This window comes from Silurus aristotelis (assembly GCF_946808225.1).
Source record: "Silurus aristotelis genome assembly, chromosome: 3".
In the NCBI taxonomy this organism is placed as follows: domain Eukaryota; kingdom Metazoa; phylum Chordata; class Actinopteri; order Siluriformes; family Siluridae; genus Silurus; species Silurus aristotelis.
Window position 1 is genome coordinate 32,926,274 of NC_139576.1, and position 27,277 is coordinate 32,953,550.

Here is a 27,277-nt window from a genome sequence, read left to right on the forward strand (position 1 = left end):
ATAAACACAGATATGAGTATAAACAAGACAAATTAACAATTGTGTATGAATTGAAACAGGACATGTAAATTTAACAATGTAAATTATACACCTGTTACATACATCTATAGGTTTAAAACGAGGAAAAGGTTTGTCACGTGTCATTGTTAAATAGCGGCACGGGCGATGTGGGCGTGGCTAAATGGCGTTGATGTGAAGCGGAATCCAGAGAGGTGCAGTAAAAGTTTATAAGTTAATAATATGTTGATATGTAAATATTCATCGTGTTTTGTCTGTAAGTTTTACTGTCAAACCATTTTTCCAAAACATATTTATATTCTTATACAGTAGTATTATTATAGGAAAGCTTTTTAATCAAGATTGAAGCCTATTATACTTTTGAAGACGTTTGATCTTCCCGTGATGCATTGCGGCATTGACCAGATTAAATAAATATAAACTTTTTAAAGAATAAAACATTAAAACAAACAGTATTGTGATCAAAATGATGCTTTAACACTACAATTTACAATGTAACCCAAATTTAGTGAGTGAATGTCTTTCAACTACCATGATAGAGTCAACTGTACAGATCTCGTTATATAAATACAGTGTATGAAATATTTGAGTTTCATTCACTGATTCATTCACAATGAAAAAAGAAAGACTTGGAAGCGTGAACTTTCTTCTGTCCAGGAAAACACTCACACTCGACCTCATTACATTTATCTGTACTTCTTTTCAGGTCCAGCCACATGCAGCAGGTACATACTTGGACCATCCTACAGAAGAACACACACACATCCACCATGCAAAGAGAAAAAGGTACACACACCCCTACACGTCCACAGAGTCAGTGTGTGGAATGAAACGTATTGCTGTTCTCTTTACAGATATGGAAACTATCTGAGAAGGATCCAAGCAGAACTGGACTGGGACAAAAAATCAAGCTCTGGCATTTTGGTCCAGATCGGCCCACTACATACGATCACAAACACATCTCATCTTTGCACACCCTTGATTATGTAAATAAACTCCTATTTCATAAAAGCACTAAAGCCATATAATACCAGGTAGAAAAGTGAGAATTTACACATTAAAAATGTATTTTTTAAAAAGTGTAATTTATTAATACAATAAAACTCTAATCCACACTGATGAATCCTAAAACTAATTATGACCTCCATCTGATGCAGCAAGCTCACACAGAGCCCAAAAGGGGAGATGATTGAAGATGTGATTGGGTCAGCCCAATATCTGTAAGGACTATACAATGTGTGTATGTAGTATAAGTGACTTGTACCATATTGTTTATATGTGTTGCTTTGAGTGTATGAACTTTATTAATAGTGAAAATCATAAATGAAGAACAAATAAATAAATAAATCCTGCCGTTCATTGCGCCCCACCTGTTATGTCTTTATTCCCCACTAGAGGGCCGCGTCCCACACTTTGAGAACCACGGAGCTAGGCTAACTAGCCGGCTAATTAATCTTAGCTTCAATCGTTTTCATCCTCAGTCTAAATATTGTACATTTAGTGAGCTATAAATAAACTATACGTATCATAATAACGTAAAATATAATGTATTCCTCTTTTTGTTCAAATTTCAGTCAGATATTCTAAGAAACTAGTTAACACAAAAACAGCGCTAGCAAACCCGGCTAGCATGAGGCTAATTATGATGTCTCCTACACTATTAGCCGAAATGTCAGTTTCTGCTCACTGCAACATTTCTGGAAATATTATCTCTCTTTTATTTTTTATTTTTTAGTCAAATTTATCAGCTTTTTCCTGCAAGTCTGAATTATGTATGTGAACAGACTAATCAACGCAGGGTTTGCTTTCAGTGCTAGCCAATCATCCGAGGGAAGGGGCCTTCTTTCTTTTGCCTCTGCGGCGAATATATAAATTTATTTGTGTATTTGTTTGTATTATTTCATTTAACGTAAACAAAAGGAAAAGAATATTGCCTTTTTTCCCTTATAGCGCCAACCAATCAACTGTGAAAAGGGGCGGGACTTGTACAGAGCTGTAGTTCTTAAGCTGTGATTAAACTGTTCTTTTGTCCGGCCTGCACGTAGCCTAGTGGTTACGTATCTGGTTGCAGTGCTCATTGCGGGACAAAGTCGTGGTTCGAATCCCGTGGTGGCGTCTCATGCTAATGAGATATAAACTGCAACCAGGCAGGCTGTTGTTTTGGGATTATATATATATATATATATATTTTTTTTTTCCCACCCAGAATTATTTATATCTTTGTGTATCTTTTTTATGTATTAATGTATTTAAAATGTAAACAATGTGAAAAGGGACCTTTTTCTGTTAAGTTTAAATATTGAATTTTTTTATTTTTTTCATTTTTTGTAGCTTTGGGCTCTTTTAACCAGACAGGTTACAAAGTATGTATTTTAATAATGTATGAAAGATGTAATATATTTATATAATATTATTTATTTATTTGTGTATATCTTGTTTTCAAATTCTCAGGCTCTGTGCAGAACTGATGTATTTGTTCTTCTCCTTTAGTATGTTTTTGTCTCTCTGAATTCTTGCTCAGTCTTCAGAAATGTCTGAATGTGTGTGAATGTGGATGTTGTTATAGGAAATCCATCAACTTTGCAGTGATGACAGAACCTCGGCTTCATGGAGGCCACATGGCACCACTCTTTAACTGATTATTTCTCTGTAAGTGCAGAACTCTGTGTTTCCTTTCCTCACAATATAAAACCAGACAAAAGCAGAAAAAAGTTTAAACATTGTTTTTTTTTCCTTTCTTAAATTTCAGCAGTTTTTATTTATTCTTATTTCTTTAATTTTTTTCTTTTCATGTGAATGAAAATAAATCACTTGTCACTGTGTGCTGTAATTTTTTTGCTGGAAATTGCAATAAATTAAGTGCTTAAAATGTATGCATTGTTTTCTTAATGTACTTATATATTATATTAATTTCTTTCAGCTTCTCCCATTAGGGGGCGCCACAGCGGATCCTCCACATGTTTTCACGCTGGATGCCCTTCCTAACGCAACCCTCCCCATTTATCCGGGCTTGGGACCGGCACTAAGAGGGGCTGGGGTCGGTTCCCGGACCGGGGATCGAACCCGGGACACAGCGGTGAGCGCATCCTAACCACTAGACCACCAGGGAACCTGGGAATTAACTTTAACATTTATTTTATCAAAAGTCTCTTTCATTATATGGGCCATGTTTTGTTTTAATTATTGTTATTAATATATTTTTATTCGACTTAATATTAATAACAGTAATAATAATAATAATAATAATAACAATGAAGATGATAATGGGTTCAGCAGGTTCACAGAATAATTCACAAGTCACTGTTCTATGAACAATAAAACATTTTAATTTAATTACTGAAAATGCTACAAAAATGTCACATGATAAAATATAATAATGCAAACACACAAAGATACAAATACTATTTACAAATTATGTACATATTAGTGAGGGGTATTTAACAACAAATATAAACTTTGCTGCTTTGAGACAATGTTCATTGTTAAAAGCTTTATACAAATAAAAATGAATTGAATTGAAATGAATAAACATTTATGATTAAAAATTTCCAAAGTGGGTTTAAAAAAACAACCAAATAATAAAACAACAATAGATACAAATATTAAATCCACAAAAACAGAATCATGGATGCAGATGAAGGACTGGATGCAGATGAAGGTCTGGATGCAGATGAAGGACTGGATGCAGATGAAGGACTGGATGCAGATGAAGGACTGGATGCAGATGAAGGACTGGATGCAGATGAAGGACTGGCTGAAGGAGATGAACTTTGACTACCAGGCTGTAAAGACACATATTGTATATTATGAACTTTAGCATAATAATGATGATGATAATGACATATGAAGATCTTTTTAAATTACAGGAATCTGCATTGGTACATTTACATTAGGTTTGGCTGCTGAATTGTTGCTGAAGGATCCACCAAACCGTGACTTTGTAGACTAAAAAAGAGAGGCGACAGAACAGACTGACATTCATGTAAAATCATACATGTGCTGGAAATGTAAAGATCTGATTTCCCTTTTGAAGAAAACACAAATAATCTTCTATCCAATAAAAGACAATATGACTATAAAAGGCTTTGGGGACGTTCCAGAGATAATTGCGTGTGGAGTAAATACTGAAATATGAAAATAATGAATGAGCAGTGATAATGTAAGTGCAGGCTGTATAATGGTGGGGGTGGAGGTAGGGGGCGCTACAGCAGTAGGAGTGGAGTAAAGCAGGTGGAACACTTGCAGCAGGTGGAACACTTACGACCTGGTAAAAGAACAATAAAGAGTGTGGAAAACAGGTTTTATTCACCTTTTAGTCTTGGTATTTTTTACAGATCTAAATAAGAAGAAACATTGCAAAATCTAACATTCACACATTAATATGTTTAATCCACAATCATCTCTGTACACTAGTGAGAGTCTGAGGGCAGAAGTCAAGTGATATGAAGATCTATAAATATAACACACTTTAACACACTTGAGCAAAATCCAAAGTCTTTTACAATGATCTCAGTGCTTCCACTATTTGATCACTGGATGAGACATGGGAATAGATAAAGCAGACATTGTTATATATGATTAGGGATGTAAACTGTAGCAGCGAACGTCAAGAAGGAAAGGCGTCCTGAACCGCGAGTGTGTGGGTGAACCCTGGTGTGAGTACTGGAAAGAAAAATGCCAGCATGAAAAACAAAGAAAAATAAAGAAGCTCCGCTTGGTGAACTTTTGCCTGTCTATCTTTCTTTCAGTGCATTTGTTACATAAACATCACTTTTACTGTCCACTCATCGTCCTCTACCGCCGCCGACGAGACGTCCACTCATCTTCCTCTACCCCCGCAGACGAGACGTCCACTCATCGTCCTCTACCACCGCAGACGAGACGTCCACTCATCGTCCACCGAAAAGTTTCGACTGGCCGTGGACCTGCATTGGACATTTCTCACTCTGTACAAATAAAGACCTTTAGGTTATGGGAAATGTGTTTAATCATGTTCTATAATACATTTTTGTCAGCACAAACCTTATGTAACAGATCAAACCATTTCTTCTGATGGGGAGCAGTGTGTTTCCAGCTTCAGAGAATAACCCCAGTGCTGCCAAACCGCTGCAGACGAGACGTCCACTCATCGTCCTCTACCGCCACAGACGGGACGTCCACTCATCGTCCTCTACCGCCACAGACGAGACGTCCACTCATCGTCCTCTACCGCCACAGATGAGACGTCCACTAATCGTCCTCTACCGCCACAGACGAGACGTCCACTCATCGTCCTCTACCCCCGCAGACGAGACGTCCACTCATCGTCCTCTACCGCCACAGACGAGACGTCCACTAATCGTCCTCTACCGCCACAGACGAGACGTCCACTCATCGTCCTCTACCCCCGCAGACGAGACGTCCACTCATCATCCTCTACCGCCACAGACGAGACGTCCACTCATCATCCTCTACCGCCACAGACAAGACGTCCACTCATCATCCTCTACCGCCACAGATGAGACGTCCACTCATCATCCTCTACCGCCACAGACAAGACGTCCACTCATCATCCTCTACCGCCACAGATGAGACGTCCACTCATCATCCTCTACCGCCACAGATGAGACATCCACTCATCGTCTCCTAAAGCCTTTTGAGACGTTTTAGACATGTCTGAGACATTTGAAACATGTTTTTGTTTAAAAAGATTTTTCTGAACCTTTTTGATCTTGTAGAAAGCACGAGACGATTCATGTTTCCTAAAGAGGTGATGCGAGTTCTAATGTTCTTCCTCCTCGTCCCAGCAAAACAACTTTCACCTCCATTAAACCAGATTATGTTTGTTTCCAACGTTTCTTCTATGCATGAAACACTTCTGTACATTGTTCACTTCACACAGTAAAGACTTAACAATAAATCACTATCACACATTGATGAAACGCTGTGAGCAGAAACCCCATTAGATTTCGAGTCTAACGCCTTCACCACTCAGCCATCACAGCAGCAGTTCCTGTCCTTTGTAACCCTGAGCTTTTTAACAGGAGCAACATTCTGGCTAACAGCAGAACACACTAACCAACTGCACAACAGAGATCTTTTATTAACATCTCCTTTGGTGGTTTGGATGAACCACGTTTGGCTCTTAACCAGCAGTCAGTAACCGGCGTGTGTTTTGCATGAGGCCCATGTGACATGAGACTCTTAATTTCAGGGTGCTGGATTTGTGCCCCACGTTTTGTGAGGACAGGAATTGCAGTGACATGCTGAGATGTTGAAGGTTTGTGTTCATTGTGTTCTTAAAAAAAAAAAAAAAACACTTGACTGGTGTACACACATTCTGGAGACACAGAAGGTAAGAAGGGGAAAAAGCCACACAGATGGTGAGGTGATGAACTGAAGTCAGATGGTAGGAAGTAAAAGATACTGCAGAATGAAAAAATTTAGGAAAGAGGAGAAAACAGTGAGGGTGAGGAGAAGATTCATATGGAAGTCTGTTTCTGCCACATAAAAAAAAGGTTTACCCAAAAAACTTTTTTTTCTCACAATTGCAACTTTTTTAGGCAGTCGGGCAGCGTCACCTCCTCTGTAGTGCCAGAAAGCTTCACATATTTAAAATAAAATGTGCTTCAATCAATAAAATCACATGATATTAATCTGAGCCTCTGAACCCTGGAGAGAACTCTGTCTAACAATCAGCTCTGGAGGAGACGGAACAAGACAGATGAAGCAGAGGAGCCTCGTTCACACACCAACAGCTTCAAACTTCAGACCCACAACATGGTTACCGGTGGAGGCACCAAAAACGTTGGATGTTTATAAGTAAATAAAGTCAGAGTTTATTTATTTATATATTTGTATTTGCATTTTTATGTAATATGCCAATTAAATGCTTTAAATGAGTTTAGTTTTCACAGACTACTAAAATAATCGATAGCTGCAGCCCCATATATAACTACTAAATATAGTTATAGTGTGTGTGTGTGTGTGTGTGTGTGTGTGTGTGTGTGTGTGTGTGTGTGTGTGTTATGTAGTGTCCTTGTAGATCTGGACTTCACTCACAGATGCTGAAGGAGCTTTAACTGAATTTTATTCTTGTCCTGGTTTCTCCTCCACAGCTGGAACTTGAGCTGCAGCTGGTTTCTCCTCCACAGCTGGATCTTAAGCTGGATGTGGGTGGACTCTGGTTGTTCCTCTCAGTCTTGCGCTCCTTATGAGATTAAAGTGTTGATGGAGCTGTAACAGAACAGAGACACTGCTCTTACACACTGCTGTTAGTCTTTATGCCGACACCAGCAAAATTACCCCCTGATGCTGACTGAAATCCCCTCATATGACCAAACCCACCCTTTATATTAATAGATTACACTTTAAGGTCGTTAAAAAGGTTGCCGTCAAGATTCTCTTTCGCCAAATTTGCCGCCTCTTGAGATTTTAATTGGAAGAGTTCAGACCCTTTTGTCTCCGTCTCGTAACCGACAACCTTCAGGAGGGACGTCATGTCAACACACAATTCATATTAAACAGATCTAATACAGGACTTTAGTAAAACAAACAAATTTATTTTACTACTACTTACACACTTACCAGCTACCTGATGTTCAATAGTAGAAAAATGTTCAATAGAGCGACTGTACGACTGCTGGAACAGTGAGTTTCCAAACTTTATGGGTTTTTATTCTCTTTGAAACACTGAGTTTATTATTTATTATTAGAGCTGCAACAATAATCACATAATAATCGATAATGAAATTGGTTGTGAGTGAATGCTGTTATCCTCATCATGTGAAAATGGTGTAGTTTATTGAAGTGTTATTGTGTAAACTGTTTGTTTGTAACTTCGGGAGTCGCACTGGATCTGTTCTGTCGTGACTCGCAAACATCAGGTTGCGCAATCGACTCGATCAGTTCGAATACTGTTTTTACTTTATTTATACTGATTATTTTCCTGTAACATCACATTCCCAATGTATTATCTATACTGTAGAATTGTCTGTGTCATGTGATTTGATCACATTTTGTTCATATTAGAACAAAGAGAGCTGCATCAGACATGCCACCACCCAGTGCTGCTAAAAAGCCTCGACTTGATGCTGCACCTCACAAACACACAACACAATCCCTCATCACTAGTGCATTAAAAACACTGCAGGATTCCTGTGATGATGTTTTATCTCTAAACTGGATTGATGCACTACTTAAAGGGAAATGTGAACTTCCTTCTCTCACAGATGAAGAAAAATCTGTCATTTCCAAGTTTTGTGTGAACGAGGTCAGTGATTATCTTCTGTTTTATTTAGTGTGCATTCAATTCAAACGCATGCATTTTATTTAGTGTACATGCAATTCTATTTCTCTGGATTTGAGTTTTCTCAGTTTTAATAGTCAATCAATAATTCACTGGTCCTGATGTTCTGAAATTGAACAGTAGATATAATTTGTCATGTAAAAATGTTTACTCCAGGTTTTGGTTTATGCAAAGTCGAGTAGTTTTCCTAAACCTAATCTACAGTCCAGTCTTAACCCCCTAATATTTGTTTTAAAAACATGATTGGTTGAACTTTTTTTGGTTGAAACTTTTCTTCTGTCTCATTTAGTCGTCAGCAGAGACGTTTCTGAAAGCGGTTTTGGAGAAGATCAAGGTGGAGAAAGAGTCTATGGGACATGAACTCCTGCAGTCTCTCTGTAGGGTTTATGTGGGCTTGTGTCAAAAGAGAGGAGACTCTCATAAAGCACATGCCCTCGCCTACAGATTTCTTAAAGAAGGTGAGATTATATTGACATTTCATTATATATTTACTAAAAAAAAAAAAAAAAATAAATTTTATAAATAAATAAATAAATAAATAAATAAATAAATAAATAAATAAATAAATAAATAAATAAATAAAAGGTATATAAAGAAGCCAGTTGTGTTCTGTTTTTGGTTCTGTTTTTCTTCCTATACAGTGTATTTTAAATATGTGATATCATTTTATTTCCTTTGCAGACTTTTCTCAAGCCCCGAAACTGATAATGGTCATGGTGACAGCATGGCCAAGTGTCTTCTCCTGTAACAGCCCTTTATGCAGAGCCGTTCACATCGTGTGCAAAATGAAGGCATATGGAAAGGTGTATTACTTGCTCAGCAAATATCTGCACTGGGATACAGTAAGTAGCTGATTCTCATCACAACAGTCACCAGAACAGTCATTAAACATCGTTTTTCAACTGGAATTTTTATGTGTTTTACTTCATTCTTAATCTACTTTTAATTTCCAATGTCCATGTGATCTATGGAGCAAATTTATTATAAATTCATGTAGAATTAAATCAATAAGTATCTATCACTATTCTACATCACTATTTTAGTCTTTTTTTATGAGTGTAGTGTATTAGTGCTGATAACCAGCAGCAAAGAAACTGCACTTAACTCCAGCGTTAATGACGCTGTTTATGATCAAAATGATCAGATCAGTGCAATTAACATGCAAATAAATCTGTGTTTCATAATATACTAATAAAGGAAGTGATATAGAACCATGTGACACTGTGCTCACTACTGAATAAACAAACTAAATCTGTGCCTCAAATTACATACTCATGTACTATTCTAGAGCATTATTTACTCCTGCTACTGTCTGATACATTAACCCTTTAGGAACGTGTGCTACTTTGCATGTGTATCTAAAATCTTTTCTAGGACTCCTCCTTACATAAGAGTAATAAATGAAGGTTATAAAAAGAGCAGAATGCACAGTTAGAGCTCTACCTCAGTATTTCAATCATCTGCACTTGTGATTGGTTGTGACCTCTCAGTTATGATCATATTATTGTAAACATTGTTTCATTGATCTGGTTTTTAAAGAAAAGATGTATTTTCTGCCAGGAGCCTCCTGGAGACAGCTACAGAGCCATCACCAGCACACTGAAGGCTCTTCTGGAAGACAAAAGTCTGACTTTCCAGAAGAGCAGTTGGTATGGTGATGATCTCTGTCCTGCTGCCTGGGACTACGTATTCAGCCTGGACCTTCTCTGTGCACAACTGGGCTGGATTTGGACCGACTCCCATGTTATACGGTACTGATTGTGAAACTGCTTCAACGTGTTTAATTCTCATCTTTTTAGTTTTTTTAAACATTTAATAGATTGTAAACCGGCAAATGTGAGACTCATATGAGACAGTGTGTGTCCTAAAAACTGCAAAATTTCCATTCTTGTTGCATAAACTTACAATTGATGGTATTCTATTACCGCCACAAGAAAACTTAATATGTCCAATTTTTTATTTAACAGAAAAAGTGTGTGGCTCATTTTGAATACTTGGCTGAAACAAATACAAACAGAGGAAACAAAGTTCAGAAACGTCTCTGTAGCAGCAATATTCAGGCTACTTGGTAAGTTTCCTGTAAATTCTGTTTTAGAGCATTATCTCTTATTATTTCTGGATTCTTCTGTTTTTTACTCATGTTCTTTGTCCATCTCAAACAGGGCGACTTGGCCAAAATGGCCTTAAGGAGAACGTGGCAGCATCAGTCGAGGATCTGGTGAAACGTGTAAATGAGTTCAGGGGGCAAAATGGTATCAAATAACAAGTCCTTTATCAATCTTTATCTTTATTCTGATTTTTAGTTCTCTATCAACAGGAAAGTGCTTCAGCAAGTCCTAATTTTATGATGGATTTTGTGTGCAGATTTGCCGTGGGAGGTGCAGCTCGCAGTGGTTTATGCCACTCATGATCTGGCACCCAGCAGCCCCAAAGTCGCTCTGAACGCTTTGGAGTCGTGGAAAAAAGACCTCACAAAGCCCGTTCCTCCAGCCGTCACCAAGTGCCTTCAGCAGATCAGCTTCCTCTGTTCTCACATAAAGACAAAAAAAATTATCACAATAAATAATGTTTAATAGATTAGGTTTTTTATAATATTTTTGTACAAAAATAAATAAAATACATAATAGATCTGCACAGTGTTATTGATTGTCTCTTTACAGTGGCGGGTCGTGCATTTCACACATAATCATCTGCCTTTAGTCCAATCATCCTCTTGATAACATCAATATGATGCCACAGCTGTAGAAACCATCATTATTATACAGCATATGATAGATGCAGTATAACAGAGCGCATGCAGATTCTTGTGCATTTTCCTCGCATTACAGTTTTCCTGCTGTTTTTAAATTAAGTCAAATTATGTGTTTTTGTACAGATTCTACAAAGAAGATGCAAAAGTATAAATGGCTCATGAAAAAGCTTAACAACTTTGGGTTGACCTTTATATAATGTCGTTTATACTTTAATAACACTTTAACCCAAATTCATTTTAACAGCACAAATTGTATTAATGCATAATTAATGCAGCACACGTTTTTCCATTTTTATTAAAAATATTAATAAATAAATATAAAACAAAGAAGGGGAAAATTAAAAACTTTAACACAACAAACATTTATTCACGACATCCTTTCTTTTCCTCAGATATTGTTAGATTTTTATCCTGTAAAAAGTTCAATCTTGGAGAGGTTTTCCATACGATCTACAATGTCTTTTCTGATCAGGGAAGAATCACACAGCACACAGAATGGCGCAAATGTTCTTCTTTAGTTTATTGCAGATAACAGACAAGTAAATATACACACTGAAAAAAGCCGAGCTTAAACTGTTCCTGATTGGGTAAGAAAACATAGTAACCAGGGATGTGTGAACCCAGACAAAGACTTTCTGTGTACCTTACATACTCACATCATAAAGATCCTATAGACACTGAACAGACAACATAGGAATGTGTTTAGAGAACCAGTGTGAGGCCCATCTTAATACTAACAGACATGAACAAATGTAAAAATATCCAGCGAAAATTTTTTTTTCATCACTAAACATTTTTTTATTGATGCACTAAGTCTCAAATCAAGAACCAAAATCCGCCAGTTAAAACCATCCGTGAGGAAACAGCAAAAGTTCTGATTGGTGTCCTGATAATTTACGTACAGTGGAAGCTTGTATTGTGAGTAACATGATTTATAAATACTTTACAGGAGGAGCAAATTTGATTATTTTATTTAACTTACATTACAAGCAATAACTTGCATTGTGAACTCCGAGCATCACGCTAACAACATGCAAATGACTCGCACTAAACTACTCAACTTTCCTTTTCACTGCATGAAACAATAGGAGCTCAGGTCAGGTTCCTGCATATTTGTCCTCATTCGGCGTGTTTTCCTCATACAGGCAGCATTTGCATTAACATACTGTTTACTATAGTAGTATACTATGTGTTTACTATACAGTATTATTACTTTAAATCATTCACGAAAAGAGTTTGGTTTTACTAATATGTGTATATATATATACAGTGGTGTGATAAAGTGTTTGTCCCCTTCCTGATTTCTTTTTTTTAAATTTAAATATTACTAAAAAGGTAACATAAAAGTGAACATAGCATGTAGATTTTAAATAAATGGTTTTTAGTATTGAGGGAAAACTAAATCGAAATTTACATGGTCCTGTGTGAAAAAGTGTTTGCCCCCTAAACCTAATAACTGTTTGGGCCACCCTTAGCAGCAACATTTGCAATCAAGCGTTTGCGATAACTTGCAATGAGTCTGTTACAGCACTGTGGAGGAATTTTGGTCCACTCATCTATGCAGAATTGTTGTAATTCAGCCACATTGATAGGTTTTCGAGCATGAACTGCCTTTTTAAGGTAGCATCTCAATAGGATTCATTTCAGGACTTTGACTAGGCCACTCCAAAGTCTTCATTTTGTTTTTCTTCAGTCATTCAGAGGTGGACTTGATGGTGTATTTTGGATCATTGTCCTGCTGCAGAACCCAAGTTCTCTTTAGCTTGAGGTAATGAACAGATGGCCAGACTTTGTCCTTCAGGGAGACAGCAGAATTCATGGTTTCCTTTATCACAGCACGTCTTCCAGGTCCTAAAGCAGCAAAACAGCCCCAGACCATCACACTACCACTACCATATTTTACTGTTGGTATGATGTCCTTTTTCTGAAATGCGATGTTACCTTTACGCCAGACTTAATGGACACACACCTTCCAAAAAGTTCGACTTTTGTCTTGCCAGCCCAAAGAGTATTTTCCCAAAAGCCTTGGGGATCATCAAGATGTTTTCTGGCAAAAACTGAGACGAGACTTTATGTTTTTTTTGCCCAGCAGCGGTTTTCGTCTTGTAACTCTGCCATGCAGACCATTTTTGCCCAGTCTCTATCTTATGGTGGAGTCATGAACACTGTCCTTAAAAGCACAGTTTTTTCCATTGATAACAAATACTATCAAGCATTTAAAAGGGTCAGAGCAAAGCCTGCAATTCACCATTCAGTGCCCCGAAGAAACCATCTTATCCACTTGCAATGTTAAATCTCAAGCCATAAAGAAAAAGCTGGCAGGCACTCAAGCAGCAAAGGACAACGGCATCGGGAACTGCTGGGATTCGAACCCAGGATCTCCTGTTTACTAGACAGGCACTTTAACCAACTAAGCCACAGTGCCTTTTTTAGATGTTTAGATAAAAGTTTTAGATGTAAATCATTATAAAAGTAATCTATTAAATTATTTATAAAGAGAGTCTGAGGCTTGGTGACGGCTGGAGGAATGAGCTTTGTGATGTCTTGCCACCATGATTCCAAAATCTTTACAGTGACTTTGGGGTTGCTGGCTGCCAGATCATGAGTGGCATAAACCACTGCAAGCTGCAGCTCTTTACTTCAATACCCAGTTCAATAAAATGATGTTTACAATAATATAGTGATAACTGACGGATTAGTTCAACATGAATTTATAAGGAATTTGTTCCACTAGATTACACTGACACTTGGAAATGAAAAGTAGTTTAATAATAAGTTTGATAATTAAAAAAAGATGATAAGAGAATCAACTCCTTACCTCATTACAGAGAAGATACTTGCTGAGCAAATCTAATTCCTTTTTTCTTTGCCTTCATTTTGCACATGATGTGAACAGCTTTGCAAATGATTTGTCACTGGAGATTTAAAAAATTTTTCATATCTGTTAGTATTAAGATGGGTTTTAATTTTGCCTTTTTTAAATAATATTTATTTTTTTATATTTGTAATAAAAAATAGAGAAATGCATGCTGCATTAATTGCACTTTAATAAAATGAGTGCTGTTAAAATGAGTTTAGTTTATAGTGTTATTAACACAGTGATTTAGAAAGTTTATTTGATCCTTTAGTGATACCTTTTTGCCTCCCGAACTCAGTTACACCTTTTAACAGATCCTCGACTGATGCTGCCATGTTTTTCTGCCTGTCGTTCCCACTAATAGGTAACCATGTACTTGTTTATTCTTTATGTCTGTGTTTGAAATACAAAGGAGAATAATTATTTCATTATTGTTTCGATTTCTAATGAAAATAAAGTCACTGTCAGAAGTGGGATTTGAACCCACACCTCCATGTGGAGACCAGAACACTCAGTTTCCTGGAAGGTATAGAACCTTGAGTCTGGCGCCTTAGACCGCTCGGCCATCCTGACATACAAGCATGTGTTTCTTATCCCCTTAGTGGCTGATAAAACTATTTTTACTAATTTCTGTCTACTTGTTTGTCTTATCTCTCCTTCTATTTGTGTTTCTTATTTATGTAAGTCTTTTGTTTTTCTGTCTGAATGCCTATATACCTGCTCATCTTTCCTATTGATTAATATCTATCTATTTAATCTCTCCATCTGCCTGCTTGCAGAGGCGGCAAAAGTACACACATCCTTCACTTAAGTAGAAGTACAGATATTCATGTTTTAAAAGACTCTGGTATAAGGTGGAGTTCTGACTATACTTTTTTACTCAAGTTACAGTGAAGAAGTTTGGGCTTTGACATGTACTTAATTAGTAGTAAAGGCTTCTTTTTTACGTGTTTCAGTGTCACACTGGTAACTGGACCTCACATCATATTAATATTAGGGCTGTCAGTCGATTCAAATATTTAATCGCGCTGTTCTAAATGTGAAGAGAGATGACAGAGATGGCAGAAAGCGCCCTCTATCTGTTTTCTTTACTTTACAAATGCACAGCATTTTGTTGTTATTATTATTATTGTGTACAAAAAAAGTAGAGCCTTTACATATTTGAATGATGTGTTGCTCTGTTCGATCAAAAAAGACAGTCATTTATGTTCGTTTCGGTGTTATGAGAAAAAAATGTCACAAAACGTGCTGCCGTGTTTGCCGCCCCCAGACAGTAAAATGCTGAATGTGCGCGTCATGGCTGATTTCAGTGCTGATTTGAGACTTGGCGTATCAGTAAAACAAATGTTTTTGATGGATGTGCAGAGTCGGGAAAACCTTCCGTAACCATGGCTGAGTGGATCAGCAGCACTTTTTTAAGTCAACACTGTAGATAATTAAACCACGAACGAAATACATCTGCTACTGTTGCATGTTCACCATATGACCTAGACATGGTCACCAATGCAAGAAAAGTCAAAGCCTGGCTGTCAGGATGGCTGAGCTTTTTAAGGCGCTGCGTTCAGGCTGCAGTCTCCTCTGGAGGTGTGGGTTTGAATCGCACTTCAGATAGGGGTCTACCTTCTTGGTCAATTTTTCTGAACTGAGCCCATGTGGAGGAGACTTGAGTTGTTATTGATACTGAAAAAACATGAGAGAAAAATATTTAACATGTTGACTCTGTTCGAAGTCTTCTGAAATTTTGGCAAAATTTCACTGTATAATAAAGACTTATCCAAATGCTTGAGCATGTCTTTAGACAAAAAATAGTCCATTTGACATCACTGGCTTGAACACTTGTTTTGTTATCATGATAGCTGAGCATGATCTCTCATTTGAACAGGATCTGGTTCCAGGAATGGCACAAAATTGTGTAACTGTGTGGCTAAATCTGTGTATAAATAAAGTGCAAAAGGGAAAAAAATGCAACATCCGTTCCGCTAGTATCCTGAGTTATTCAAGATATATATAGTTATTCAAGACCTTTAAACTTGTATTTTGAAAGAAGTATATGTGGATATTTTTAAGAAAGGAGAGTTGAATCAAAGAATGGGAATGGGCTTAATAAAATTGATATACAAGAAAAAAGGGGAGAAAACAGATCTTAAGAACTACAGACCAATCACTATGCTGAATACTGATTTTAGGATTCTATCCAAAATCTTAGCCAACAGACTGAAGGAAGTAATGCTGAGCATAATTAAAACTAACCAAGTGTACGGTGTAAAGTGTAGAGATATAGCAGACACAACAATTAGTATAAAAGATACAATAAGATACATGCGTGAGCAGAATAAAGATGGTTTTATTATCAGTTTAGACTTTGAGAAAGCATTTGACAGGGTGGAACATAGTTTCTTATTTGACGTTTTAAAGAGGTTTGGGTTTGGAAAACATTTTATTAAATGGATTAGGATATTATACAATGGTGCAGTAACAAAAATTAATGCAATGGGTTTTTAACAGTGTTTTAAAATAATCAGATCAATAAGACAAGGATGCCGCTGTCAGCACTTTTATCTTCTCTAATTGTGGAACCTTTAGGACTAACTATAAAACAAGAGCAAGGAATAAAAGGATTAGGCATCGAGGGAGAAAAGAATAAAATATTTCAGTATGCGAGTGACACAGCGCTATTGGTCAAAGATCTGAAAAAAGCAATGCAAATCATACAAAAGTTCTGTAGGGGATCAGGAGCCAAAATAAACGAGGATAAAACAGTGTACATGAGATTCGGAAGGGCGGCGGTTTTAACCGAGCATTTTACTTTTATAGAAGCAAAAGAAATAAAGATTTTAGGAGTTTTAATGGGGAGGGATGAAAAGAAAGCAGAGGAAACAATGTGGGAGGAAATATTAGGAGGGATTGAAAGGAGGTTGATATTTTGGAAAATGAGAAAATTAAATTAAATAAAGTGCAAAAGGGAAAAAAATGCAACATCCGTTCCGCTAGTATCCTGAGTTATTCAAGATATATATAGTTATTCAAGACCTTTTAACTTGTATTTTGAAAGAAGTATATGTGGATATTTTTTAAAAAGGAGAGTGGAATGGGAATGGGCTTAATAAAATTAATATACAAGAAAAAAGGGGAGAAAACAAATCTTAAGAACTACAGACCAATCACTATGCTGAATACTGATTTTAGGATTCTATCCAAAATCTTAGCCAACAGACTGAAGGAAGTAATGCTGAGCATAATTAAAACTAACCAAGGGTACGGTGTAAAGGGTAGCGATATAGCAGACACAACAATTAGTATAAAAGATACAATAAGATACATGCGTGAGCAGAATAAAGATGGTTTTATTATCAGTTTAGACTTTAGACCTTTAGGACTAACTATAAAACAAAAGCAAGGAATAAAAGTTTTAGGCATCGATGGAGAAGAGATTAAAATATTTCAAAATGCAGACGACACAACGCTATTGGTCAAAGATCCACCCAGCACCAGTCCCTTACGGTTCCTCCTGCAGGTGGTAAACCCACGTGAAGGCGGCCCCGCATCACGGGCCTTGATTTATTTTCCCGCAAGGGTCCCCTGGAGCATAGAGGGTTAAGAGCCTTGCTCAAGGGCCCAAGAATGGCAGCTTGGCGATACCGGGGCTTGAACCCCCGAAATCCGATCGGTAACCCAGCGCCTTAACCGCTGAAGCGACCACTCCACTTTGTATCACTTTGTTCTCAAACAAAAGTCTTTTGTTAAGCGTGTTTCATGCATGCTGCTGACATTATGGCCGGCTGCAACAGCATCTCCTCCACAAGCTGGCAGTCCTATCTCAGAGCTTAACTACTGGTAGCGTGGCCGAGTGGTGAAGAGATTAAAATATTTCAAAATGCAGACGACACAACGCTATTGGTCAAAGATCTGGAGGGGTGAAAAAAGCAATGCAAATCATACAAAAGTTCTGTAGGGAATCAGGAGCCGAAATAAACGGTGTACATGAGATTGGGAAGGGCGACGGTTCTAACGAAGCATTTTACTTTTATGGAAGCAAAAGAAATAAAGATTTTCGGAGTTTTAATGGGGAGGGATGAAAAGAAAGCAGAGGAAACAGTGTGGGAGGAAATATTAGGAGGGATTGAAAGGAGGTTGATATTTTGGAAAATGAGAAAATTAACACTAAAAGGGAAAGTTTTAGTTCTCAAAGTCTAAATGATTTCTAAACTGTGGTACATTTTATACACATCATATATGCCGTTGTGGGCAGAAAAAAAGGCTGAAAAAATGTTTTTCAGATTTTTTATGGGAAGGGAAGCCCGCAAGAATTGCATACAACACTTTAATAGGAGCAATAGAGAAGGGAGGACTGTGATTAATGGATGTGGAACAAAGAACAAACAGTCTGAGGGTGAAAATGATAAAAAATACATGGATGAAGAAAGCAATGCGGCATGGAAAGCAACAATGGGTTTTTTCTAAATTAAGTGTAGCAACAAGTGTCTTGGTGACAACATACTGTGGATGAAAACAAAGAATTGGATGACTGAGGGGTTGCCAGACTTTTATAAAGAACTCTTGAGGGCCTGGGAATAATTTTTAACTCATGTACATTTTAATCCACAAGGAAGAGAAAACATTTTAAATCAGCCTTTATTCTTAAACAATAGCATTTATATCAGGGAAAGAGATATTCTTTAAGAAATGGTGGGATGTGGGTATTATGAAAGTAAGAGATGTTTTATATGAATTCAAAGAGGGGTTTTTACCAACACAATACATTGTGGACATAATGGAGGAGGCAAAGGAGGATTTTAGCAGACAAGAAATAGAATAAATATGATGTAATCAAGAACTCTATACCTCAAGAATGGCTAAAAATAATTAAAAACATGGAAGAAGGCCAAGAAAAAAAAAGATGTGAATGTGAGTCTTCGGGAAAAATTGTTTGCTTTTAAAACATGTTCTGTGAAAATGTTGTATTGCCTTTTTAGAGAGACCTGTTGCAAATAAATATTGGTTGCGCACGTTTAAAGATTTAAAAGAAGACAGCATAAGGAGAAATATGAAGGGGAAACTTATACAAAGTTGCAGCACTATTGTGGCTATTTTTACAGATGCAAATTAAAATAGAATTGGAATAGATTGTCGCAGCTGTGGCAAAAAAACTTGCTCCAGAATCCTGTTATTATATGTGGATAATTGTTGACAATCAGAGGGGAAATGCAATGGACTGCCAACACTGCACAGCCTGTTGTGTGTTTTTGTACCACTTTTTCTGATTTCATTTCATCTTCTCCCGCTTATCCGTAATTCGGGTCGCGGGGCAGCAGTCTAAGCAGATTCCCCAGACACTTCTCCGTGTCCAGGGATCGGGCTGTCAAGGCCCCCGCCTTCGAATGCTGCCCAATCCACTCAGCACCAGTCCCTTACAGTTCCTCCTGCAGGTGGTAAACCCACGGGAAGGCGGCCCTGCGTCGCTCCGAGGTCACGGTCCTTGATTTATTTTCTCGTAAGGGTCCCCTGGAGCATAGAGGGTTAAGAGCCTTGCTCAAGGGCCCAAGAATGGCAGCTTGGCGATACAGGGGCTTGAACCCCCGAACTATCTCAGAGCTTAACTACTGGTAGCGTGGCCGAGGGGTCTAAGGCGCTGGATTTAGGCTCCAGTCTCTTTGGAGGCGTGGGTTCGAATCCCACCGCTGCCACTTTATAAATTTGGTCAAATCTCCTTCCATAAATACTGCAGAATTTAATCAGCGGGTCCAAACTCTAGATCCGTCGAGATCGAGGGTCGCTTTAAATGCTAGTCAAAAGGTGCTCGTTTTAGCTCTATGTTAAACAGTCTCACGAGCTCTTGTCAAATAGAATACAAAGGTTATCCTGCACTGCACACAGTTTTTCTTTTAGTTTGTCAAGTTTAGCCTTTTTTAGTCAAAAAGTAATGATTTGTATTTATTTCTCCGATTAACCAGATATGTCCAAAACACACATACCAAGCTTATTTTCAGCCAACAATAAAGGACTGGATTATGCAGATCAGTGTACTCTGTACAGCATTGTTGTGAAATCTGTCCTTTTCACTTGTTCACATTATGTAATACACTGATTTACTTTTAGGTGACACTTTTTCTTTCACAAACGCTGTAAATAAGAGAGTGTCAAGGTTCATCAATGATCCATCTCCTAATTGAATTATTAATATAAAATGCCACTATGGAAATAAAAAAATAAGGAATCTGAGGATACTAGCAGATAAGACATTGCATTCTTCTGTTTAAATAAGAGACGATGCTTCACCATCATGATAACAAAACATGTGCTCAAGCATTTGGATGAGTCTTCGATATTCAGTGAAATTTTGCCAAAATATTTCAGTATCAAACGAGCAGCAGAAGACTTGAGCATTATCCAAACAAACTGTAGAATCGAACACAGTCAGCATGTTGAATAGTTTTCTCTAATGTTCTTACAGTATCAATTCAACAAGTCTCCCCTGCATGGGGTCAGTTCAGAAAAACTGACCAAGAAGGTACACACCTGTCAGATATGAGATTCAAACCCATGCCTTCAGAGGAGACTGCAACCTGAACGCAGCGCTTTAGACCGCTCAGCCATCCTGACAGCTGTATTTCATTCGCGGTTTAATTATCTACACGGATGACTTTAAATAGTTCTGCAGTGTTAAAGAGCTGTGTTCTGGTGGAACAATCTGTGGGGAATCTAAAGAAACTAAGATCACAAATGTAGTAGGCACGATTTTAACACGATGCAGGGAGACCCCAACGGATTTCAGGTCTATCACCTTATCCTCTCAGCCTTGATTATAGAAGGTTTCCATGACCCCTGCACATCCATCAATGAGTTAACTGGTGCTTGCCTGCATTGAAAAGAAACCAATCTTTCTGTTTGGTGCACAAAGTTTTCAGGTCATTTGAATCCAGCATTTGTCCTTTTCACCCATGTACTAATCACATGCAGATAGTGAAGTAATAGGATTTGGAAATAGGTTTTTACTATTCCCCACTCTGAATAAAATACTAATTCTTATATGAATGAATTACATGCGAGCACTACATTCTTACCCTTATTCCCAATGAAAAGGGGCTCATATAAAATTATGTGGCATTTATTAAATGTATGATTAAATATTACTTTGGCCTAACTGTCCTTAGGCTAGCTGAAAATGTGCATATAGGAAGATGTTCGACACAGAATTCAGATACCTCAATGGTATTATGTGTTCAGATTGAGGAATGGGACTGAGATATTAAACAGGTAAAAGTTAGCAGAGGATGGTTTCGATCCAACGACCTCTGGGTTATTGCCCAGCACGCTTCCGCTGCGCCACTCTGCAAGCAATCAAGATGGGACTCACATCATGTGGCAAAGAGTGGCTCAGATCTACTCTTCTAGATTCCAAACGGTGCTGGGAAACCCAGTGGGGTTCTTGTCAATATCAGATGAAGATTCAACTGAATTTGAATTACAATGTAAAGGAGTCAGTCAGAGACAATGCTCAGCTATCATGATAACAAAACAAGTGTTCAAGCCAGTGATCTCAAATAAAACCTAGACTTTCGCTTTGGTGACCATGTGTAGGCCAAATAATGAACACGCAAAAGTCATGGATGTATTTTGTTAGCATTTTAATTATCTACAAGGTTAACTTCAAAACGTGCTGCTGCAGTGTTAAAGAGCTGTGTTCCAGCATTTCTTCTCTTCAACCATGTACTGACCACATGCAGATCTTGAAGTGAAAGGATTTTGAAAGAGGTTTTACTTTTCTACACTCTGAAGCGATACTCATCCTTATCTGTGATCTTGATCGATGTCCACCTCTCTGCTAATCACATTTAAGCACTACATTCTTACACTTATTCCCAATGAAAGGTGGCTCCTATAAAATTGTGACATTTATTAAATGTATGATTAAAAATTACTCTGGCCTAAGTGTTCTTAGGCCAGCTAAAGATTTGCATATGGGAAGATCTTGCACACAAAAATCTTATACCTTCATGGCATTATGTGTTCAGATTGCCATGAAGGATTCCTTGATCACAATTTCCTTGTAGAGCTTTTTCTTATTCTGCAAAATTGTCCAACCAATATGAAATAAAATGGTAGGATTTTTTTTTTGTATATACAAAAGGTCCAAATGACACATACTAAGCTAATTTTCAGAAAAGATTAAAGGACTGGATTATGCAGAGCAGTGTACAGTGTAAAGCCATACACTGATTTGCTTTTATGTGACACTTTTTCTTTTACAAAGGCTGTACATGAGAAAGTGTCAAGGTTTATGGTGAATAATGCTCTTCACACCTTGGGAAACAATGGTCCACCTCCTAATTGAATTATTAAGATAACATGCCACTGTAGAAAAGGAAAAAAAGGAATCTGAGGATACTAGCAGAAAGGACGTTTAATTGTTTTTTTCCATTTGCACTTTATTTACACACAGATTTAACCCTCTGGAATCTGAGGGTGTTTTTGGCCTCTTGAGAGATTTTGACATGCTCTTACATTTGGTTCCTTTTTAGTTGCTTTTAAATATATTATTGACAAAAGACTTGTTACACTGTATTCAGCACAAACTGGGCTACCATAATATGTAAACAGCTTATATGTGTGTGTTTGTATTTTTGACAAAATAAGGTTTATGCGTGGTTTTTGAAAAAGCAAAAAAAAAAAAAAAAAAACCCTCATTGAAATAAGGCCACAAAACCCGATAGTAAACATGTTTCCCCAAGACTTTTTGAGAACAGATCTTCTAATGTAGGGTTTTTTTTTAATCATGTGAAAATCATCCTGCCTGCTCATTCACATTAAACAATACATTGATTTAAAATGTAAAAGACACTTTGTACTTTGAAAGGCCATATGCGAAGAGGCGTCGACATGCTGTGACTGACAGCTTCGTAGACAATGTGTCGCATAATGAGCTGTCGATTACATAATGAGCTGTGGATCACTGAACCAGGATCACAGTGAGAAGTACAGTACTACAAGAAAGAATGTGTTTCCTTTGTGGTTAATTTAAAATTGCATTAAAAATCCCTGTTCCACTCTTGAAAGCAGTTCCTGTTCAACTGAAGACACAGGTAAACATCGCATGCCAGGCATTTCCATGGTGTTTTGTGGTGCTTACTGTAAGAAAGGATTCCTATTCAGTTGTATTTCCACGCTTCACCACTAGAGGCAGACATACAGTTTACCAAGCAATGACAAGCTCAGGGTTTGGAGTTCCTGCTCTCCTCCATTCACCTTATTTTCAGCCTTTATCTGGTTTGATTGAGACAAAATGAATATATATAAAACCTTTATTCTCTCTGAGTCCAACTATACATTGCTTCAGCCTTCAAGTGCGAACAACCATTTTGCGGCCTATTTTGTCTTCCTGCATCTGCAATGGGTTTTATTCTTTTTATAATGCTGTTTGATATTCTACTTTCATTGAATTTAGCTATATCAATGTATTAGATTGTCTATTCGTATATGTTTGTCTATATTACTCCACTTGATTATACAAGTACCTAGATTATACTTCATTTGTATTTTCTGAACTGATTGTTACATAGCGTGTTGAACTTCACAGGAGAAAGCATTTGCAAGCCAGTCAATCTTGCATGCACCTATCAATTTGTGTTTTTGTCACTGTGATTTTACCCCGTTTAACATCTTTATCTCTGTTGGTTTCTTTTGCTCAGCTTAATCACGCAGACGTTCTGGGACATCTCCTAAGAGTGGTCTCTGCAAACAGTATCGCCAATTCCAGCTCTTCTCACTTGCTACTGAGATTGCTCAATTTATTGAACATCTCTCTAGCCCAACTGTTCCAGAGAATCCCTTTCTGCCTCCTCGCATCGTGCAGAGCACCTTTACACGTAATATGGGCACACAGACCTCATCTGACCTCTCTGCTGCCTTTAATCAACAGACCCAAACTTATGATGACGACCTTGACAATGACACCTGATTTCCTGCAACATGACCAAAAAAAAAACCTTCTTTTTTTGGTGGGGAGAGCAAATCTCAATGAGGTGTTCTGTAAGATTAGTGTGACAGCCATGGGGAAAATACTCCTGAGTGAATTACAAGTCAAGTGAGTTTTTTTTAAACTCCAAAAGTTCTTAAAGGCTAACAATAAGCATTAAAACAATACCAAAAAACATTAAAACAAGAGGATGAGTTACAAATACTAAGCTTTCCCTCTGCCTGAACCATGAACACAGTAACACAGCTATTTACATTTTTATCTGAACAAAAATCATTTGAATCTATTTTTTAATCATTGTAAAAATTCAGAATTCATTTGTGAACCTCTTTCTTCTCATTGCTGTGTTTTAGGAAGATGTCGAAGATGCCTTTATGATGATCTTTTAATTGTATATTTATTTTTTTAAATGAATGTATTTGTTTTTATTTTATTAATTAATTAATTTTAAATATAAACAAACATTTGTTAAATGTAATCAAATTTTATTTAAAAAAATCTAATTTTATTAATACTGTTAAACAAATTATTTTTTTTGTCAATTTAATTCCATATTAAAGTGCTAAGTAGATAAAAAAAATAAAAATAACTCTATATTGAAACATTAGTACTGTATGTTATGCCAAGTAAACATGCCAACATTGGGATGTTTTGCCAGATCAATTAAGTCTCACACTATTATTTACAAAGCTTTAGTATGCTTAACTCTTAAAGACTGTACAATAAAAAGGGCATACACAAAAGCATATTAAAACAGCTTTTAGTAAACATATTTATTTGGATATACAAAGAATAAGTTCCATAGCAAGGTGTCAAAGTCTTTGCTTTCCCACAACTATAAAGTTTGATACAGTCTTAGACAGAAAAATAACGTAAATTTTTAAAAATATAATTACCCCTAAAGTTTGAAAACAATAAATACATTTACTATAAAACCTCACTGAACCAAATTAACATGTGCTGTATATCCAAAAATTCTATCCATGAAATGTGTACAAACGCAGTGCAAATTGGGTGTCCAAAACTTATGAATGTGTAAGCTCACTCGTGCATTGAATCCACCAACAGTGCAACGAAACAGCAACAACGGTCAATACAGTAAGGGCTCTTAATTTAAAGATCAAATCTGAAAATATCACAGATGCTGCACTTGGATGTTGCAGTGTAATCCTAAAGCACAGTTACACTATTCAAGGCTTCACGCCACATATACAGAATCAAAGATGTATGTGAGGTAGCATACAAAATGTAGTGCAGATGCAGAGTTCTTAAAGTGATTCTCCAAAGGCTTTTTAATCTATCCAGACACTGAATTCACAACCATTGCAATGAAACGGCAACAACAGACCAAGAGAATTCTTCTCCTTACAGCTGCTCCCGTTAGGGGTCGCCACGTCGGATCATCCGTCTCCACACTACTCTGTCCTTAACATCTGCCTCTTTCAAACAAACTACCTGCATGTCTTCCCCTTACCACATCCATAAACCTTCTCCCTGTTCTTCCTCTTTTACTCCTTCCTGGCAGCTCCATCCTCAGCATTCTCCTACAGATATACCCCATGTCCCTCCCCTGCACATGTCCAAACAATTTTAATCGAGCCTCTGTCACATTGTCTCCAAAAAGTCCTACATCCGCTCATTGGAAGAGTCTGTTTTTGAGAGTTTGTGCTTTGTTGGGCAGTGCAGGCCCTAAAGGTCCATGACAACTTTCTGCAATACTTTAAATGTATACTTCAGTTAAGTCAAGTCAAGTCTCAGGAGGCTTTTATTGTCATTTCTACTATACACAGTGGTACACAGTAAAAAGTAAACAACATTCCTCCGGAACCCTGGTGCTACACTAAACAACAACATAGAGCTACAACACAACACAAGCTACATAAAGTGCATCGAGTGCAACCTAGTGCAACCAGTGCAGACGAGAAACAGTACAGACAGACAACATAAGACAAGACACAAAACCTGAGATAGCAAAACCTACTGTATACTCTGATTATACAGTATTGTGCGAGGAGAACTGTAAAAACTATATCCGAGAGTGAATATAAACAGAGACAGTGTAGTGCAAAAAACAGCAGCAGTCAAGAGTTGTAAAAGACAGCATGTAAACAGTGTAGTATATTAACAGTATAGAATAATAAAAGACAGTCAAAGGTGCAAAAGACAGCATGTAAACAGTGTAGTACGGTAAAGTGTAAATAATAATAAATAAATGATGGTGAAATGTGCTGAGATGAGTAATGAGTGTGTGTTAAGTGTTAAGTCCAGGTTATACAGTGCGTGGGTAGTTAGATGGGTAGGTTAAGTTTAAGTTAAATGGGTAGTTTAAGTTCAAAGCATACATTAAACTAAACAACATGGCAGTAGTTCATGCAACATTATCCAAGTCTTGAAATACCATCTGGCCTTCAAGGACCGTCAATTCCGACAGTAGTCTCCTCCATAGACTCTTGAATGACATCTTTGTCTTCTGCCTGCACAGTGCAGTCACAAAATTAGATACAATAAAACACACTAAATACGTGTGTGTATTTATATAGAAAAGCTTGCAGGTGACTATTTCCAGGTAACATCTCCACACCATCCAACCTTTTCTCTCTCTCATTTTCCTTATTCATCAGCTGCTCAAAATACTGCCCCCACCTTCTCAACACACTCTCCTCACTAGTCAACACATTTCCATCTCCATCCTTTATTGCTCTAACTTGCAGCACATCCTTCCCAGCTTGGTCCCTCTTCCTGGCCAATCGATACAAATACTTTTCTTTTCCCTTAGTGTCCAACCTCTCACACAGCTCCTCATATGCCTTTTTCTCAGCTTTTGCCACATCCATTTTCACCTGCTGCATCTTCTTGTACTCCTGCCTACTTTTCTCATCTTTCTGCAGATCCCAATTCTGTTTCTCCAACCTCTTTCTCCTTATGCTTTCCTGCACTTCCTCATTCCACCACCACGTCTCTTTGTCTTCCTCTCTATTTCCAGATGTCACACCAAGTACCTTTCTAGCTTCATGACTCCTGCTACACCATTCCATCTAACTCACTCCAGATTTTTTCCTTCTCCTCCATCTCACAGCCGACTTGTGGAGCATAAACACTGATAACATTTATCATCACTCCTTCAAAATCCAGCATCAAGTTCATCACCCTATCAGAAACTCTCTTCTCCTCCACTACACTCTTACTGTACTCTTCCTTTAGAATCACCCCTACACCATTTCTCTTTCTATTCACACCATGAAAGAACAGTTTAAACACCTCCAATGTTACTGGCCTTACTCCCTTTTCACTTGGTCTCCTGAACATACAACATCTCTACCTTTCTCCTCTCCATCATATCAGCTACCTCTCTCCCTTTACCAGTCATAGTACCAACATTTAAAATACCAA

The 27,277-nt window shown here is 37.5% G+C and overlaps 2 long non-coding RNA genes across 3 annotated transcripts in view; one reads left to right on the top strand and one right to left on the bottom strand.

Moving 5' to 3' along the window:
• The window catches only part of LOC310724079, a 423,372-nt gene that overhangs the window by 114,566 nt on the left and 281,529 nt on the right, over window positions 1-27,277 (bottom strand). The window lies entirely within an intron of this gene.
• On the top strand, window positions 10,336-10,795 carry LOC310723205. The gene is made up of 3 exons (XR_014532613.1): window positions 10,336-10,373; window positions 10,468-10,557; window positions 10,670-10,795. It is a non-coding gene; the product is annotated as an uncharacterized lncRNA (long non-coding RNA).